Source organism: Mytilus galloprovincialis, chromosome 13 (assembly GCF_965363235.1).
Source record: "Mytilus galloprovincialis chromosome 13, xbMytGall1.hap1.1, whole genome shotgun sequence".
In the NCBI taxonomy this organism is placed as follows: domain Eukaryota; kingdom Metazoa; phylum Mollusca; class Bivalvia; order Mytilida; family Mytilidae; genus Mytilus; species Mytilus galloprovincialis.
In genome coordinates, this window is record NC_134850.1 from 56,968,911 (window position 1) to 56,988,424 (window position 19,514).

The following is a 19,514-nucleotide window of genomic DNA, read 5'->3' on the forward strand; positions in this document are numbered from 1 at the left end:
CTTAGCTTAGGCTCAGATTGTTTTTATTTCTTCAGTATATTGAACTATGATATTTTCATAATTAACAGAATATGTTAATAACAGCTATTCAAGTGGATACAAGTCTAGCACTTTAAACTGTAAGTCTATATATAGTTTTAATATTATACTTTTTATCAATATACAAAAGTACATGTTGATAGTAAAAATCAATTCTAATCTGAAACGAGCATTTTTATGTAAACAGCCCTAAAAAGACCTACAGATTTGTCGGCTCCTGACTTTGGGACAGACACATGCATCAGGAATATAGAGTAACACACATGGTTGTGAACACTCAACACTAATGGATATGTTTATAAGAATCAAACAAACATATATTACTGAACAGAAGGACAAAAAAGCTAAGCTGAGCTCTATACTACTATTGTTGTGTCTTTTGTTGTCGTAAAAACTCTGCTGTAAACACACTACTTATCAATCGTCTACAGAAATATCAAACAGCAAAATAAAAATTCGGGCTTAGACATTGTGATTATTGTGACTGTTACACTGATTTGTCCTTTTTTAATTTGAATGCAAAACGAAAGTACAAGGCTTGAAATTAAAAAATTGTCAGCGTATAGTATACTTTTGAATACTATACCCTAATATGAACATACAAAAACACTTACAAGAGGAAAGCTTTTAAGTTAAAACCATGCAGTGACCAAATCGAACTCTTATTAAGTATAATGTTGTTAAGCCTATTTTTAAATATAAAGACATCAATCGTTTCATGAGGATGTTAAATTTGATGTATGCCTTTTTGTGCTTCTTCGTTACATTTGTTGTTTTTATAGTGATTAAGATGATAACAAAATGTTGACTGTTGTACCCCTATTTGTGACATGTTTACTTATTGTGTCTGTTTGTTTTGTTCACACATCGTTGACAATGTAATGGAATTTGATGCGACTGTCACACAAGTGAAAAGAGGTTAAAATTAGCTAGCTATAAAACCAGGTTCAATCCATCATTTTCTACATAAGAAAAGGCCTGTACAAAGTCAGGAATATGACAGTTGTTATCCATTCGTTTGATGTGTTTGAACAATTGATTTTGCCATTTGATTTGGGACTTTCCTTTTTTAAATTTTTCCTCGAAGTTCAGTATTTTTGTGTTTTTACTTTTTTTTCATAAGCATATATATTTTATTATTAGACACCAAGGACTATAATGATCCAATGTCCGGCAGCTTTATTACAATGCACTCCCCTGGTAAGTCGAGATGCATATTTTTGTATTTTTTTACAATATTTTCTGATGAATGCCATAGTTGTATAAGTGTGTAGTTTTTTTGTATTTATTTCCTGTTGGCTCAAGAGAACACTTTGCCTTGACAGGAGTACAAAATATTACATTTGAACTTATAATTGTATATTTTGTTGCCTGTCTGTTGGATTTGTTTCTTTTTCCCCTGATGTTCTGTTTGTATTTCTACCTAAAATTCTTAATTATACTATATTTGCAGCTGCAGTAACAATTTAAAACTTTATAGATCTATAAACAACCATAATGCAATATGAAGATTATAAAACCCGGTTAAATCCAAAATTTTCTCTCGAAAATACTTGTACCAATTTGAGATACAGCAGGTTTATTATTTGTCCGGTCGGTTCATATAGCAACTGCCGAGAATTTTCAATCTGTAATCGTGAACTGGGACACTATAGTTATGCATGTTATGCAATGCTGCAAACATGTTCATCAAGAATCTACTAAATGATTTTAGAAAAAAGATCTTTTTAAAAATGTAACACAAACCAACTGATTCAATGTCCTTTGCCCTTAAAGGACGAACATCAATAGCAACAAATGTTGCTTGAAATATTGCCGATACAAATCATTTTGTCGAAATTCAATTCATTTGACCATTGCTTATCAAATGATTGTTTGATTTCTTTGCTAACATAATTGATATGTATTTGATTTGTTTTTACCATTTCTCTTATAAATTAATTACAGTCTTTGATAGTTTGGCAACAGAAGAATTACCAAGTTCAATCGAAACCTATACTTTCAACATTAGTGGAAACAACGGATTCTGAAGAACAATTATTCTATAAACCAGGGAATTGTAAAGCCTGCTTATCAACAATAAAAATAATCTTCAACGCTTGTAGAAGTGTCATGTGATATGTCCAGCATTCGATTGAAAATATTTGTAAACATGTTTTAACAATTTAGATGATTATGCCATACTGTAATAAGAATGGGTTGGCGCTCATGTTGCTTGCTATCATTTGTAATATCTATTTTGTTGCAGATTCTCTTATTTTGTTTTCGATGATTTAAAAAAAACAGAATTAAAAACTATAACATGTGTAATAAAAACAGAAGTTTTAACAGTTACCTATTACTACATTTGAAAATGCCTGTACCAAGTCAGGAATATGACAGTTCTTGTCCATTCGTTTTTTATGTGTTTTGTTATTTGATTTTGCCAGTGATTTTGGACTTCCCAAATTGATTTACCTCTGAATTCAGTATTTTTGTGATTTTACTTTTTACAATACGTAACAAGATAACAATAATCACCAATCACAATATGATAAAGATATTGACAGACTTCGTGCATGCATACTGTTTGGTGGGTTTTACAAAATTAACAAACTGCCAATTGTCATAACAGGACCATGTGTTGAAACATGAAAACATGCTCTGTAAATAGTTATCAAAGGTACCAGGATTATAATTCAGTATGCCAGACGCGCGTTTCGTCTACATAGGACTCATATCAAAATATTTATAAACCCAAACAAGTACACAATTTAGGAGCATCAAATTCCAAAATGCCAACACATTGTGCCAAATACGTCTAATATAATCCATTCCCGGGTTAAAAATATCCTTAGTTTTTTTTCGAAATATTCAAAGTTTTGTTAACAGTGAATTTATAAAAATGACCACATACTTGATATCCATGTCAACACTGAAGTGCTTACTACTGGGCTGGTGATACCTTCGGGGACCAAACGTCCACCAGCAGTGGCATCGATCGTTGGAAGTGAGAAGACAGTTAATAAACAGTTTATATGTTTTAGTGAGTAGATATGAAAATTTTTGAAATATATGTGTGATTGTAAATAGTATAATTATTTATTTGAATTACATAAATATCATTGCTTATATGTTTTAGTTAGATTATAGATTAAAATAAACTCATCACATATACAAAATTTTGATTTAAAAAAAGAAACGAAGTTATCCATATCTCGAATTAAAGCATTAATATTCGTCAATTCTGCAATAAATAGATATAAGAAATAGTGGTATGAGTGCCAATGGGACAACACTCCATCCAAGTCATAATTTGTAAAATTAAACCATTATAGGAAAAGTACGGTCTTCAAGATGGAGCCTTGGCTAACACCAAACAGCAAGTTATTAAAGGTCTCAAAATATGACTAGTGACCTATAGTTGTTAATGTCTGTGTCATTTTGGTCTTTTGTGGATTGTTGTCTCATTGGCATTCATACCACATCTTCTTTTTTATATTAGGCCCAATGGTCTAATTTATATATAAAAAGAGAGAAACGAAAAACTTTAAGGAACCACACCAACAAACGACAACCACTGAACATTAGGTTCCTGACTTAGGACAGGTGGTAACAAATGCATCAGGTTTAAACGTCTTAAAACAAACCTTAGTGTAACGACTCGTAACATAGACCCATGACCTATGATTACCTGAGATCACCCCTAGTTTTTTGTGGGGTTCGTGTTGATTATTCTTAGTTTTCTATGTTGTGTCATGTGTACTATTGTTTGTTTGTTTGTCTTTTCAATGTTTAGCCAAGCGTTGTCAGTTTATTTTCGATTTATGAGGTTGACTGTCCCTCTGGTATCTCTTGTCCCTCTTTTAAGTCAACAATATACGTACTTCATCGTTGATAATAGATAACAATATTAAAAATTGATTGAAAAGGCAAATCTAGATAAATTAGACAAAGTGGTGGTCCGCACCCCACCCTTATGAAACAGTATTATAAAAAAGTCAATGTAGAACTTACTTTGAGAAATTATTGTGTCTGGGAGACACAATTTGTCAAATGATGCCCCGACAGATGCAAATTGTTATTCAAAATACACTTAGTACATGGGAACACAATTGTTATAGTATGACATCAAACAGAAGCGTGAATCACACGTCAGCATTGCATAAACCAACCGCCCTGCAAATCCACACCTAGTCAATTGGTCACTTTAGGGCATCCAACTACAGATCAAACCACACTTCATGTTTTCGAGACGTAAGAAGTTAATCATTTACATGGCATTTGTTTTGATCATCAAGATACACGTACCGGATCAATACGTATATTTTAATGTATTGTATCTTCATGATACATTTGTACCTATCGAAATGAAAGATGTAACTTATGATAAAAACATTAAAAACATTAAAAACATTCCAAACATACTTTATCCAACTAAGTAGATTTCTGTCTTCCCTTTATAAACAGTATTACATATTGTTGTCTTCATTGAGGTTATTTTGCAGGCATATCATCTTCATTATCACGTTTTATATCTATGTGTGCTTCATATATTTATATTCAATTAAAAAGGAACAATTTTCCGGGAAGACATATTTGCTCGATGCTCTGCGTTCGTTAATCAGTTTTAAATTTTAGAAACAATAAAAACGTCATTAATTACTTAGACTTAACTTACAAATTAAAACCATAAGCATAAAAAAAACTATTTGAAATCGTTATGAATAGAGTAAATCTGACACGAGCAAAATTTTGAGTAATACTTATTGTCTATATAGTTTAAAACTGTCAGATGACTTCTAAAAAGAATTATTGCCCTTGCATGACAAATTTTACCATTTTCTTTCTTTTTTTCCTGCTATCCATAAAGAAAAACTTTTCATTGCAAAAATTATCAGGAAGACAAGTTCTACAAATAAAATAAATATTCAAAATCGTCAGTCGATTCCTTATTTGAGTTATTGCCCTTTGATAATTATTTTTACTATTTTTTGTGTTTTTACCTTAGATCTTAATAACTGTGATAGATGGATAGAAACTTAAATAAACACAAATGTTCTGCAAAACATCGTCTACAATTAAAACGGAATGGAATAAATCATCCGACGACTTCATATTGGAGTAATTGCCATTTAATGACGAATGTCCTTGTCTATTAACCTTTACAAAAATTTGTCTCTGAAAACGAAACTTGGTCACTATCATTTGTAGGGTATCTAGTTTTAAAGTAAATATGGCTGGTGACCCTACCTACCAACCAAGAAGACCAGCATTGCAAAAATACAACATAAGGTAGATGCGAGTTGGTCGATTATTTTGGAAATCGTTGTGAATAGAGAAAATCTGACATGAGCAAAAACGTTCAGAACGTTAGGCTTTACCAAATGACTCTTTACATTGAAATCTTTCAGATTACACATTATGGGTTGCATTTTTGTAAATTAGACAATGCTATTTCCTTTTGGAACTCCGTCTACGGCTATAACTGCAACATTTTTCCAATTTAGTTTCGAATCAAATTATATCCTAGAAAGGGAAATCTCAAACGCACTATAGTCAAAGGTCAAATTATAGGGCTGTGCAGCGTATTTTCAATATTTATATGCCCCAAACTTCGTAGAGTTTAAACGTGAAATTGAATTCTGTACTACCCTATCTGAACCTTTGGTATCCCTCAGAATTCAGGGCTGCATAGTGGTAACATTCCCAAGTTATGTCTCTATGAGATGAAACATAAAGATCATACAATTTATGAAACAAATCAATGCATCTATGGATATTATATATCTCCTCATAAGAGTCGCGGTTTGTGAAAAGCTGTATTTACAAAGTGCAAACTATAGGAGTTGTTACCCTTAAATGTTTTTTTTTCATTTTTGTCTACAATCTTGAAAATTATAATAGACAAAAGGAAAATTTTAATCGCAAAAAGATCGACAAGTTAAGATCTTCGAATTCTAACAGGTCAAATTTTGCCGACAGAGTTAGAAACTTGTCACTATCTATATGAATGAGCAAAAACTAAAAAAAGATAAAGAAAAAATAAACAGACTCAATGATAAGCAATACAACATCAACTAAATAGATTATTGTTACGAATTGTATTATCGTCACCAATGGTTGAGAGCGTCTTTTATTGAATATGCACATAAACCAATGTGAGCAACAATGTTTAGAAATACTGTAAATACTCGTTTAACTTTGATTTTGATTGTGTATGTTTTACGTGCATAAAACATGTGGTATTTCGCTATTCTTCTTTGTAATTCACATTAATAGCTTTTGTCAGGGATACCTTTATACAAGGTTGGACGACATACCCTGAGATTTCTTATGCAAAATGACAAATAGTACTAAGTATATAAAATGAACTGACAAATGATCAATACAAAGAAATACTATTAAAAACTAGACAAAAAATAAGAGACAAAATAATTAATCAACTATAAACTGGAATAGCGATGTTTTTCCGCCTTCTGATTGTTTCCTTTCTTATCAATGAAATTATTGGATACTTGAAAATTCCTTTGTCATATTCCATAAGGTCGTGAGATTCGGATTATATTTTATTTATAGTGTTCATTGTTAGCGATTAAAAATGTCTTTTACTTTTTCTTATTTAATTTTTGATAATTGTTTTTCTGCATCTCCAGTGTATGTTAAGTGCGGATCCTAAAATATCATTTTCATTGTATATGCCATTAATTTCTGATGTAGAATGATAAATAAACAAACGAATTTTTTTTTTAAGAAAATGAACAAAATTAGTTAAAATGTATATGTTTAGAAAAAAAAATAATACTAGTAAGACAATGTAAGAGATGCGAACGGGATTTTATCGCGCCTAAAGCCATCCAGCTGTAAAATATATACCGAAATATGTGAATATTTAGGACATTTCACGAACAGATCGGGCAGGTGATTTAAAACTAGCAGGTAAGATGTTGCAGACAAATCTTCATTTCAACACAATTATTAAAGCTGTGTAACGTAGAACAGGTTTCGTCATATTGAACTTAATTCCACTATGATCATGCTTTCTTTATGCGAGTCATGTTTACTGTCGAATAATGATACTATACTTTCATTTTTACTGTAGAGCGATTCGTTAGTATTGTATATGCGGTGCATTTTCACTATATGATTTTTTTATTTTTTTATTTATTAACGTCTTAATTTAGCCGACTTGCTCAAACAATAGATACAGTAAGAGAAGGATTTGCTAAATTTTAACTTGCGGAGGAAAGTTTGATTTGACACTCTTATAAATTCAATAGAAATAACATTTATTTCAAATGTATTTCATTTAATTTCTTTTAAATCGTAGGGATCTTTATCCTTGTTTTTTTTTATCCATTTCTATGACACTTCATCACTAATTACGTACATCTTGATATAGATTAAACCGTTGTTTTTCCCGTTTGAAAGGTTTTACACTGGGGCCCTTTATAACTTGCTGTTAGGTGTGAGACATGACTCCATGTTAAAGACCGTATTTTGACCTTTAACGGTCTACTTTTATAAACTGTGACTTGGATGGAGAGTTGTCTCATTGTCACATATGGCATCTTCTTATATCTATCTATTTTTGAAACAAAAACTGGATGGGATAAAAAGGGATAAAAACCACACTACTTTTCTAATATGTTTATAATGGGCTTAATATGAGTGTTGTCAAATCGTACATTTTGCCAAACCGGTTACTCGGATAGTCGTTCGACCGATTAACCGGTTAACCGGTCGTTTTAGTTCCTATTTGAGAGCCTTACCTATAGTACACTTCAAATTTTTGTTTTCATAATACGATGAATTTAAAAAAAAATAGAGAATGGAAATGGGGAATATATCAAAGAGACAACAACCCAATCAAAGAGCAGATAACAGTCGAAGGCCACCCATGAGTCTTCAATGTCTTTTGTATTATACATGTTATAAGGATTGTCTGTTAGGAAGACTGGCAAAGTTTGACTTTTAATAATCCAATACCACCGTATATACTATGGCGTTTGTAATATCTTCATATTGAAAAAAATAAAAAAAAAACCTTCTTGATCTCTTCGAATTAAAATGATTCTTTCTCTTTCTCTTGATGTCTCAGAAAATAATGTGGGGTGTTTCAATTTGAAATTATTAAGCCAGTTGCATCAAGTATACATTAATTACATTCACATTGATTTTAGTACAAATTTTTTAGTTGAAATTTCGTTTAAAGTATGACAAAGCCTTGCACATTCGGATGTAGGTCTACGCAATATTAGATAAAAATAAAATAATGAAGTAAACCCTAAAATTTAATCGGATTACTTATTTAAAGTAACTATTTAAAAACAAAACATGTACACTACTCAAGTTTACTTGAGATCTGGCCCCGAGCTGATAGTGTGAGCCAAAATTTGTTCCTGTGAAAAAAGTTCAAGTGGAACTTATATCACAGAAAATATGTTCTGGGAGAACTTCTTTCACAGACAATTTGTATATAATTTGACCCATCTCTATGAAATAAGTTCCACACTTTACGTGTTGAAATAAGTACTGGGTTGGAGAAATATGTTCCTTACCTAGTGAAATTAGTTCCGGATTTATGAGATTTGTTCCTTACCTGGTGGAAAAAGTTCTGGGTTGGTGAGATTTGTTCCTCAGCTGGTAAAATTAGTTCTTTAATGGTGAAATATGTTCATTTATCACATAAATCAACAATAAAAATTCCTCGCATCTTCGAAAATTCTACATCAGAAATTATTGCACAAATAGTGATAATTCATCGCATCTATAGTTAAAATGGATCGCTTTCAATTATCTATATGCTATATTATGGTGCTTTTATAACACTTATTTGAACTTTAATGCTGTTTTTTTACATTTAAAAGACATATCACAATGAAAATATGTTGAAACATCCCTTCAAATCTATTATTTTGGTATTTTTGAAACGTAAACAAATACAGTTTTCCCATGATCCTTTATTCTACAATAGACATACTCGCATATGATAGTGAAAATAAACTAGATGGATTCGCACTTTCTGTACATTGATCTAAAACAAAAAAAATATATGCATTTTTTTCTATTAAAGAAGATGTGGTCAGAGAACCAATGGGTCAACTGTCCATCCAAGTCACAATGTTTAATAATTTTGACCTTTTTCTTTGTATTTTTATTAAATTTTTATTTATTAAATATTTATCGATTTCGTCGCTCTTAAAGCATTCACACATTCTATACATCATCAGTGGGTGTTAACTGTAAAATCTAACAAATCCAAGAAGAAAATACTGCAATCATTATTTGAATAAATAACTTTGGAAATGGAAACATGTGAAAATTAAGTAATAATTTTTAGACGAAAAATCACTCAACATGGGAACATTGGCATCAACGTGCAATGACAGACCGTATGAGAAAATAGTTAGCCTTTTTAAAGCAATACGTCATAATAATTTCAAACGCGCCAAAAACCTCATGTCGTCTGGAATAGACATCAACTGTATCAATTATTCCGGTGCTACTCCACTAATTGAAACCTGTCGCTGTCGATATCTTCCTAAAACACAGATCCAGCGTGAGGAATTTGTGCAATTTTTAATAGACATAGGATGCGACATCATGCGAATTGATATACACGGACGTACAGCACTACTGTACGCTGAAATGAATGGACATGATACTATAGTTGAACTTTTAGATAGATATGAAAACAGAAAGAAGAACACAGGTATTATGCTTATTTTATACATGTATAACTGGTACACGTTTTTTTCATTAGCGTCAGTAATGATATCAGGAAATTAAGATATTAGTGTAGAGAGAATAATCAGAAATATTAAAAAAGTAATCTTCAAAAATCACTACAGGGTAAATACAAATGCATATAATTGAAAAGAAATAAATTAACTGCGACATGTTAATGATTTTCACTAATTGATTTTTCAATATATTGTTCAACAAAGAGTCAAAAAAACTGATGCATGCATTTGAGGTTGTGTATCGACTGTTTGATTAGTTTTTATTCATGCCCACAAAGATACACCAAATTTTATAATGGAAAGTCCTAATAACGTAAATTGAACATTGATTAAACGGATCAATTTTGTTTTTTGCAAAAGAAATAATAAAAAAAGAAATAATATCGCTACATTATTTAAAATTATGAATTTTGATACTTTTCGTACGTTTGTTGCTTTTAAAACTTATATTTTCATTTTAGATTTTGTGTATGAGTTAGAAACGATTGATGAAGAAGACCTAAAAGACTGTTTTAAAGAAAATGCAAAATATGTGCATTAGTTATGAATGCAATTGAAAGCTTATATACGGTATTCGATATAGAGTACACGGAGTATGCTTAAACATTATGGCTGTACGAGCTCTAAAAGATTGTTGTGAATTGGCTCTTAAAATCGTTCAATGTAAAAAGGATGATTAACCCTTATAACCTTTATATTGTCTAAGATACAATAATTTTGGTTTTTGTTCTAATATATCTTTCGAATGCTGGCATCATGTGCATTCATTACACTAATAGACTAAGTATGATTATGAAATTCTTACCAAAGACGAAAGTACGCAAAATTGGTTACTTACACATTTAAAGGTTTCTTATCCATATAGATTATAAAAATTATACCTCACCTCTCATATTCCTGACTTGGTGCTGGCATTCTCAAATGTAGAAAATGGTGGATTGAATCTTGTTTTATAGTGTAAAACCCCTTACTGGTACGACAGTCTCATCAATTTCCACTATATTGACAACGATGCGTGAAAAAATGTCACAAATAGGGCAACAATAACAACACAAACCCCACCATAAACTGGGGGTGATTACAGGTGCTCCAGAAGAGTAAGCAGAACATGTTCCACATGTGGCACCTTTCGTGTTACTCATATTATTGCAAAGCCGGTAAACAGTCTATTTCGGTTGGTCACATTCGTGAAAAGGGAAAGGGATAGTAATTACTACATAAGGAACATATCCGATATCATCTGGAAAGAGAAAAACGACAATCTGACAGAAAGGTTAATTATTAGGTTTCATTTATATTAAATTAAATAATAGTCAAGTTGTGCACTTTCTTTATTAAAATACAAAACAAAGACGTACTTAAGAGGCTGAGAGGGAAAACAAAGAGTTTAATATGACTGTAATAAACTATAAATAAAGCTTATTAAGTAGTATTAGTTATCAAAATACAAAAATATATTGTTGAAACCAATGTAGATAAGGATATCGCGAGATTTGCCAAAGAGACAAACATCCAACACAGATCAGAAACCAGTCGAACTTTAACGATTTGTATTGAACGAAGTATGAAAATCACGCACCGGAAGCCTAAATACAGCTTGCTTCCTTAACGATAATGTATACTAGTTCAGTGAAATGGACGCCACATACAATTGAAATAAATAAATTGATTTAATTTGATTCAGTCTCATGCATGCACAATAATAGACAACGTGCTAGTTTTTTTGTAAACGCCATTTAGTCGTAGAAGAAATAATGTAGCTACAATATCATATGTTTGGCCATGACTAATAGCCACCAATTATACAAAAATCTGCTGTCTAACAATAGTTTGTTTGTAAATCGAATTTTCGGCACGAACCGACCAAGTGAACTTTATAAGTTATGTTGTCTTCTTTAATATCAATAGTTCTATCTACGGAAAAGAATATTCTGATATTGGTTTTGATTCCATGATATATTTTATTACAATAACTCCTTACTGTTTCACATAAATGGTTGTTATCCTTAGAAAAGTCTCTGTTCATGGTGTCAATGGGATTTCAAATTTAAAACATCCGTCCTTTAATACATTTAATTGATGTGTTATCGCTTTAGTTGAATACCATTCACAAACTACATAACAAATTGCTATGAACAATAAGGAACAATAAGGAATTCTAAATGCTAAAAAAACACGCGTTTCTGAAATAACTATCAGCAAGTATGATAGAAGAATTGTAAGAGATAAGATACAATAATTTATCTAACAATAACTTTGAACTGTTCATTTTATTTTGACAATTGTATTCATATTTACTTATTTTTCTGATAAAAAGTGTATATAATATAAACTGTATGTACTATCAACGACAAAACCTTTTCTGGTTGACATACTGTCAATTTTTAAATTAAGTATCTACTACACTTTTTTGTAGTCTTTCCTAAATTGATTTAGATGATTGTTTGAATTTTTAGTCAGTTGTATTCTATTGTCAACGTATATTTGTTCCTAATAATATTTGTTCCTGAGAGAAACAATATTATAATAATATTTGTTCTGCAGAAATTATGTCATGGAATACTTTTTCCTTCTGTATTATATTTGTTCCACTGATATTAGGAACTTATCTTATATGTTGATGAGTATAACTAATGTTCCTATTATGCTGAAGTTTAGTTTACTCTTGATTGATTATTATATAAATCAAAACAGGTTTATAATGCTGATTATATTCTAAATGTAAACAGATTAAATGCTAATTATTTGATTATTATGTAAAATGAAAAGTGTTAATGAGTTAGATAAATTCACCTATACACAACACCTGATTGATACTAAAACATGGAGGCTGCTGAGTATGAGAAAATATGTATGTTTTTAAATGATGTGACATATGTTGAAGGTAAGTAAAAAATGTTAACAAATACAGCTGTGAAATATAAATATAAAATTCTAATGAGAAAAGTATCATTTAAAGGTCAAATATGCATACCAGTAATTGTCGATGGATCAGAAATGATTATTTAATTATTTCCCATATTCACGATACCTGTTCTTATACCGTAATATCTGTAAATACCAATTTACCATTTCGGCATAGTAATGGATAGAATATAATAGTATTTTTGGGTCGGAAAAGATATTATATAATATTTTTTTCAATCGGGAATAAATATTACATAATACTTTTTCCGATCGGGAATAAATATTACAATACTTTTTCCGATCGAGAATAAATATTACAAAATATTTTTCCAAACAGGAATAAATATTACAAAATATTTTTCCAAATAGGAATAAATATTACATAATATTTTTTCCAATCGGAATAATAACAAAAGATTTTTTTCATTTTTGTTTTCATTTTAATGAATGATATGTCAAAATGATAAAAGTCCACAATGTTATACCAGTCATAAGATAAAATTTCCACCATAATATTTATTCCAAAGATAATTTATTATGTAATAAAACTTCCTATTGGAATTTATTTTATGTGATAAAAATTCTGAGGCATCGGTCCTTTTATTATGCTGATGGAATGAATATCACATAACAATAATACCAATTGGAACTTTTGTTATATAATAAATTATCTTTGGAATAAATATTATGACGGAACTTATATTCTGTGACAGTATGTCTGTGATGTATGTTAATACAGTGTTGGTTGCTGAATTTCAAATTATTGTCATATGAACTTATTTTTTTTATTTTGTTTGGTTTTCACACAATTTTGTAAAAAAATATCATACACGTGAGAGGTTTAGCTTGAAACTTTTGCTATTATAATGCGACGCTCAAAAAGAATTCTCACACTGATGCAGTTTACTCTAACGTCTTAAAGTCTTTATATGATGTTTACAAATCACATTCACAGGGTGATATATGAATGTACGAAAATGTACATTTTAGCCAAGCTAACTTAAGGTAGCACAATACAAAGATTTTGTCACTCCCAATCAGACAACTTTAAACTGATGTAACTCATTTTATCCTTCTTTATATTTTATAAATGAGGTACCAAAAGAAAGAAGAAAGATTAATCTTTCAAATTATGATAATTTCATTATGACATAATTATTACATAATTAATTATTATGTAATTAGTTGCTATATTGTGATGTCCACACTTGAATGAATTTAGCTTCTTTGTTCTTCATAGCCTCCTAAAATATTTTATATATTCTTGTACAACACAGCTTGACCTCCAAAACTCTGTCTCAGATTTCCAAAAACATCAATAGTACAAATTTTATTCCCAATTGAATTTAGTGGTCTCTTATGAATTGATTTTGCAAACTTCATTGAAGATTTATGAGAGAATAAAATACAATAGAAAAAATCTGAGACACAGTTTTGGAGGTCAAACTGTGTTATGCAAGAATCTGTAAAATATTTGGGATGCTATGAATAACAAAGAAGCTAAATTCATTCAAGTATAGACATCAAAATATAACAATTAATGATGTAATAATTATGTCATAATGCAATTATCACAATTTAAAAGATTAATACTTCTTTTTTCTTTTGGTACCTCATTTATAAAATTTAAAGAAAGATAAGTGGAATTACATCAGTTTAAAGATGTATGATTGGGGATGAAAAATCTTTGTATTGTGCTACCTTAAACAAGACATCTATTTTTGCAATATAAATTTTACCTTTTCGGGGGAAAATCTGAAAGTTATTATGATATCTGTAATATGAAGCGGTTGCAACACATGTAATCAAAGGTCATAAAATCTATACCAAACAAAATAGTGATTTTAACATGTTATCAAACAGAGTCCGCAGAGTAACACAACTCCACAAAACCTCGGGATGATTTCAGGTTCTCCGGAAGTGTAGGCAGATCATACTCGAACCGTCGTGTCTAAAATTCCGTTTTGATCTAAGTCGTATTCGCCGATATGCCATTCAGAAAAAGATGAATGTCCATGGGTACGATATTCGGAACCTATCATGGTCATCAATGAAACAGATATTCCATAATGACTGACCTATACAATATCTCGACAGTGTTTCTCGAACTATATTTTGTCTTTTTAACGAGAATTATTAAATTATTATTTTCGATAAAAGCTACGTCAATATTATGTCCTTATTAGGCACTATAATGCATTTTCTGTATTCATGCGCAGCTAGAATAAGGCTATTTATAAAGGAAATGTTGCAATAGGGAAACATCTCTTTTATCTTAAAGTTTTATTCTAAACCGATCATCAAGATTTTAGTAGACTAAACAGCTAAACTTATTTATTGTATGTTTTATGTCAAGTTCAATTAAGATAGATGCGTCAACATTGCAACAACGTTTGGAATTATTTAGTGAGAGGATAATGCTAGTCTTTTTATTCTCCATAAGAAGTTTTTGTATGTGTAAAATTTGTGTTTATAATATTCTCAAATAACAAGACAATTATCATGACAAATTACATATAGCCTTTATCGATTTATGAAACATAAATGTGGTGAAGTGAGATGAGGCCCTTTTAAAAAAAAATTACATCATTGTTCTATACTAACATAAACTGCTTGGTCTAGTGGACTACTGCTCAGAATATATGTATTGCTTTTCAACCATTTGTTATTATTTAGCAAAAGTTAATCTAGTTTTAAACCATGTTAAACAAGTTTTAAAATACCAGTTTTTGACTATAAGCTCAATATGTATCAATTAACTCTGACTATAAATGAACAATTTGATGTATACTTAAATGTTTAAGTATTTCAGCAAAGAATAGATCAAATTAAAATAAATAAATAAGAAAGTTAGTTAATAACAGACATATATCTTAAAAGGAAACTTAAGAGGAAACTTAAATGGACAAAGTAACATAAAAAGGAAAATTCAATATTGTAGAGTTTAAAAAGCCTAAATTGGTGATGTTAAATTTTAAATATTTTAGATAAAAGTTCTATGATTCCCTTAATCCACTTGGATATTGAACTGAAGAACAACTTGTATAATGTGAATATACTGATATAAATTCTGCATCTTCTGTACAGTAAAATAACAATTAATATTAATGTTAGTGGTGTACAGAGTGACGATAAATCCAAGACCTTTAAATAGTAATCTATGTTTTTATTAATCATTTTATTTTTTCTGTCAACTGTGTCCTTTTACTTTTTACTATTAAATCTATTTCACTCCTTTTCAATTTGGCTTTTTTAGATATCTCATCTAACAATATTTTATGCTTAATGCACATAAAATAGTAGCTGTAAATAGTTTTATACATTCCTACATGATTTTAGGACAATATGTCTGTAAGGATTGTATATATACTAATCTAGTCCGTTACATGTTTTTAAACAATATTAAAAAGAAATAAGGGCTTTTTTTTAACCGTGTGACACGGTGATCCGTTGCGGAGGAATTTACCTAGAGAAGAAGAAGATATACTTCAAACTATAAGTCTTCTTTGATTTAGTGTGACTTTTTAACATAAGTTCCCCCCGAATACTTATCAACATCTAAATCTCAGTATATATTTATTAGTAAAGTATAAGAGGAACTATTATTCCGTTTTAGTTATTGTATAAAAAAAGGGTAAAATGGAAAAAAAACTCATCAAATGGCGTCAATATATCACCTAAAACTATGAAAACTAAAATATGAAAATTAAAATCACAAAAATACTGAACTTAGAGGAAAATCAATTCGGAAAGTCCATAATCACATGGCAAAATCAAATAACAAAACGCATCAAAAACAAAAGGACAAGAACTGTCATATTCCTGACTTTGTACAGGCATTTTCAAATGTAGAAAATGGTGGATTAAACCTGGTTTTATAGCGCTAACCCTCTCACTTTGATGACAGTCTCATTAAATTCCGTTATATTTGTACATTGATGCGTTAACTTAACAGACACAATAAATAAAATAGTCAAAATATGGGTACATCAGTCATCATCGTATAACAATTTTAAAAGGGAACAATTAAACAGAACACAAAAACATCTATCTATATACATATTCATTGATTTGTGTGTCTGACGTCAGAAAATTGTATACGTCACATATATTTGTCGTTCAATGTGCATAAAAACAATTTTAAAATTTACCTAGGCAATGTTAGCATACAGGGTTAAAAAATCAAAAGTATGTAAGAATAAATTTCAGAAATAGACCGAGATTAAACTAGTCCAAACGTTATATATAGAATTTATAAGAATCCACAAATAGTTAATTCCACTACGCGATTGAATGATTTTGACGTTTGTGGTTCAACGTATATTGTAATTCATAATAGAAATATATCATAATAACATAAAATAGAATATCATACTTACGGAATCTTTTAAAGTACAGAGTCACGTTATAAGAACCAAAGAAATACATAAAGTCGCATATACAAAACACACCACCAAAAAATGAAAGCCAATACAAACACATTGACGAGATGTATAAGTACCGAGCCACGTCTGCAACTGAGAGCCACTGAGAAGTTAACAACACATTTACGGAGAAAACATATGAAAAAAACAAGGAAAACGGTCGGATAGGATTTCTATCCTGTTATAAAAATTAGGTGAAAATGAATACATGTACGAACTTGCTTGCATTTTATTGAATTATTTAAAGTTTTATATCAGTGGAAAACATAACCCAAATATCGTACCCTACTGTAATTGATTTACCAACAGATTTCAAGGTATAATTGTCTTCCTTCAGAAAATTCATCAATTACTTTTTTGAAAATTACCAAAATGCTTGACTATAAAATAGCGGCTCCAGGGAGCTTATGTCACTAACCTGATAGTTTGACGAAAAATTGTTATAAATTGGCTAAAAAGGGCAATAACGTCTTAAAAGTCAATTGACAATTAATTTTGGTCATGTTATTTTATACGTAGATCTTACATTGTTGAACATTATTGCTGCTTACAGTTTATCCCTACCTATAATGATAATGAAGATAATAACCATAAAACAACAAAATTTCCTTAAAATTACCAATTCAGGGGCAGTAATCCAATAATTTGTCTGAAAATAACAGGGCAGATAAAGCTCAAACTGATTAAGAATTTTACCAATTGTCAGATTTGCTCTTAATGCTTTAGTTTCACAGATATAAGCCAAAAACTGCAGTTTATCCACATGTTCTTTTCTTTTAAATGGAAACCATGTTGGTTGGAATGCAGCGTCATCGGACACCTACTAACGCCACGTGATAAGAAAATCTCACTTAGACCTTTGGGTGAGGTAACAAGAATATGTGGTATGATTGCTAGTGAGATAACAATTTAGAAGTATTTTCCTCACTGCTCAAATATTACTGCATACACATAAATATATTTTTCACGATTGTGATTATTTTACCTTTCCTGTTTATCTAATATATCACCTTAAGTCTCTGCTTTAAATCTTGATCAAGCTCACAAAATATATCACTGAATACATAGAATAGTAATTTCTAATTTGCATCCCTTACGCCACCACGAGTTTGTTGACAGATATGGAAAACATGTTTCACAGATGAAGACAGATATATCCTAGTTGTGAAAACTACAATCTCAATCTCTTTTCCCCGAATATGACTTAACGAATTGGAATCATTAACTAGTGATATTAACAATATTTACACACGTAGAACAGGATCTGGATACTCTTCTAGAGTTTGCGTTATCAGGTTTGTTTTGCAAATGATTTGGTATGTCCCTTTGGTATCTTTCGTCTGTCAATTGGAAGCTTGTCTAGACTTCAACAGTTTAACCTAGTGAATATTCTGGCAGTGCTTGCGTTAAACAGTTTTTGACAGTTTTACATTAAAACTGATAGAAATTATATACTAGATCAGATTCTGAAATTTCTACTCCAGAACAGTTCTATATAATAACTCTGCTAAAGTGCTTAGGTAAAACTGGTCTGGAAATGTAAATAACATTTCTATGACAATTTTTTCTGACGCTTCTTCGAGGAAGGTTGGAACTGATCCCAAAACTATATTGACTAAGGACTGATATAATATTCTACATTCATTTTATCATAACACAATATTAATAAAAAGCAGTAACCTGCCTTTCAAAATGATAATTTTATATAAAACTAAATTTATTCTTTTTTATTATTTTTAGTTGTTATTTTTTTATAAGTTGCCTCTCTTAATGATATGTTGTGTTATCATATTGTTTTTATAAATTAACTCAATGTGAATTTGTATAGAGTCATATCGGGCGACGCGTAGCTCGAACTTCTGTTGTGTTTGTCAATGGCGATAAGCCTCTGTTTATCCAGTTAAAGATACTTCAAATTTTCGATCAAATAGATATAAATACACAAGAAACATTAACAAGAGGAAAGATAAATATATCAAAAGGTATCTAGTCATTGGTACTATATTGGTGATAGCGTATGTATCCTATTTTGAAAGAAATTTATATCTAACGGCAACTAGTACTGTGGTTTTATGTATATTATGAGGAATAAAATTGAGAATGGAAATGGGGAATGTGTCAAAGAGACAACAACCCGACCAAATAAAAAACAACAGCAGAGGGTCACCAACAGGTCTTCAATGTAGCGAGAAATTCCCGCACCCGGAGTCGTCCTTCAGCTGGCCCCTAAACAAATATATACTTGTCCAGTGATAATGAACGCCATACTAATTTCCAAATTGTACACAAGAAACTAAAATCAAAATAATACAAGACTAACAAAGGCCAGAGGCTCCTGACTTGGGACAGGCGCAAAAATGCGGCGGGGTTAAACATGTTTGTGAGATCTCAACTCTCCCCCTATACCTCTAACCAATGT

At 30.4% G+C, this 19,514-nt stretch overlaps 1 long non-coding RNA gene across 1 annotated transcript; it reads left to right on the plus strand.

Annotated features, from left to right (window-relative positions):
* Nucleotides 1-4: 4 nt before the first annotated feature.
* Nucleotides 5-2,088, plus strand: LOC143056017 (uncharacterized). Its single transcript, XR_012972205.1, has 3 exons — nucleotides 5-119; nucleotides 1,183-1,239; nucleotides 1,987-2,088. It is a non-coding gene; the product is annotated as an uncharacterized LOC143056017 (long non-coding RNA).
* Nucleotides 2,089-19,514: the final 17,426 nt, after the last annotated feature.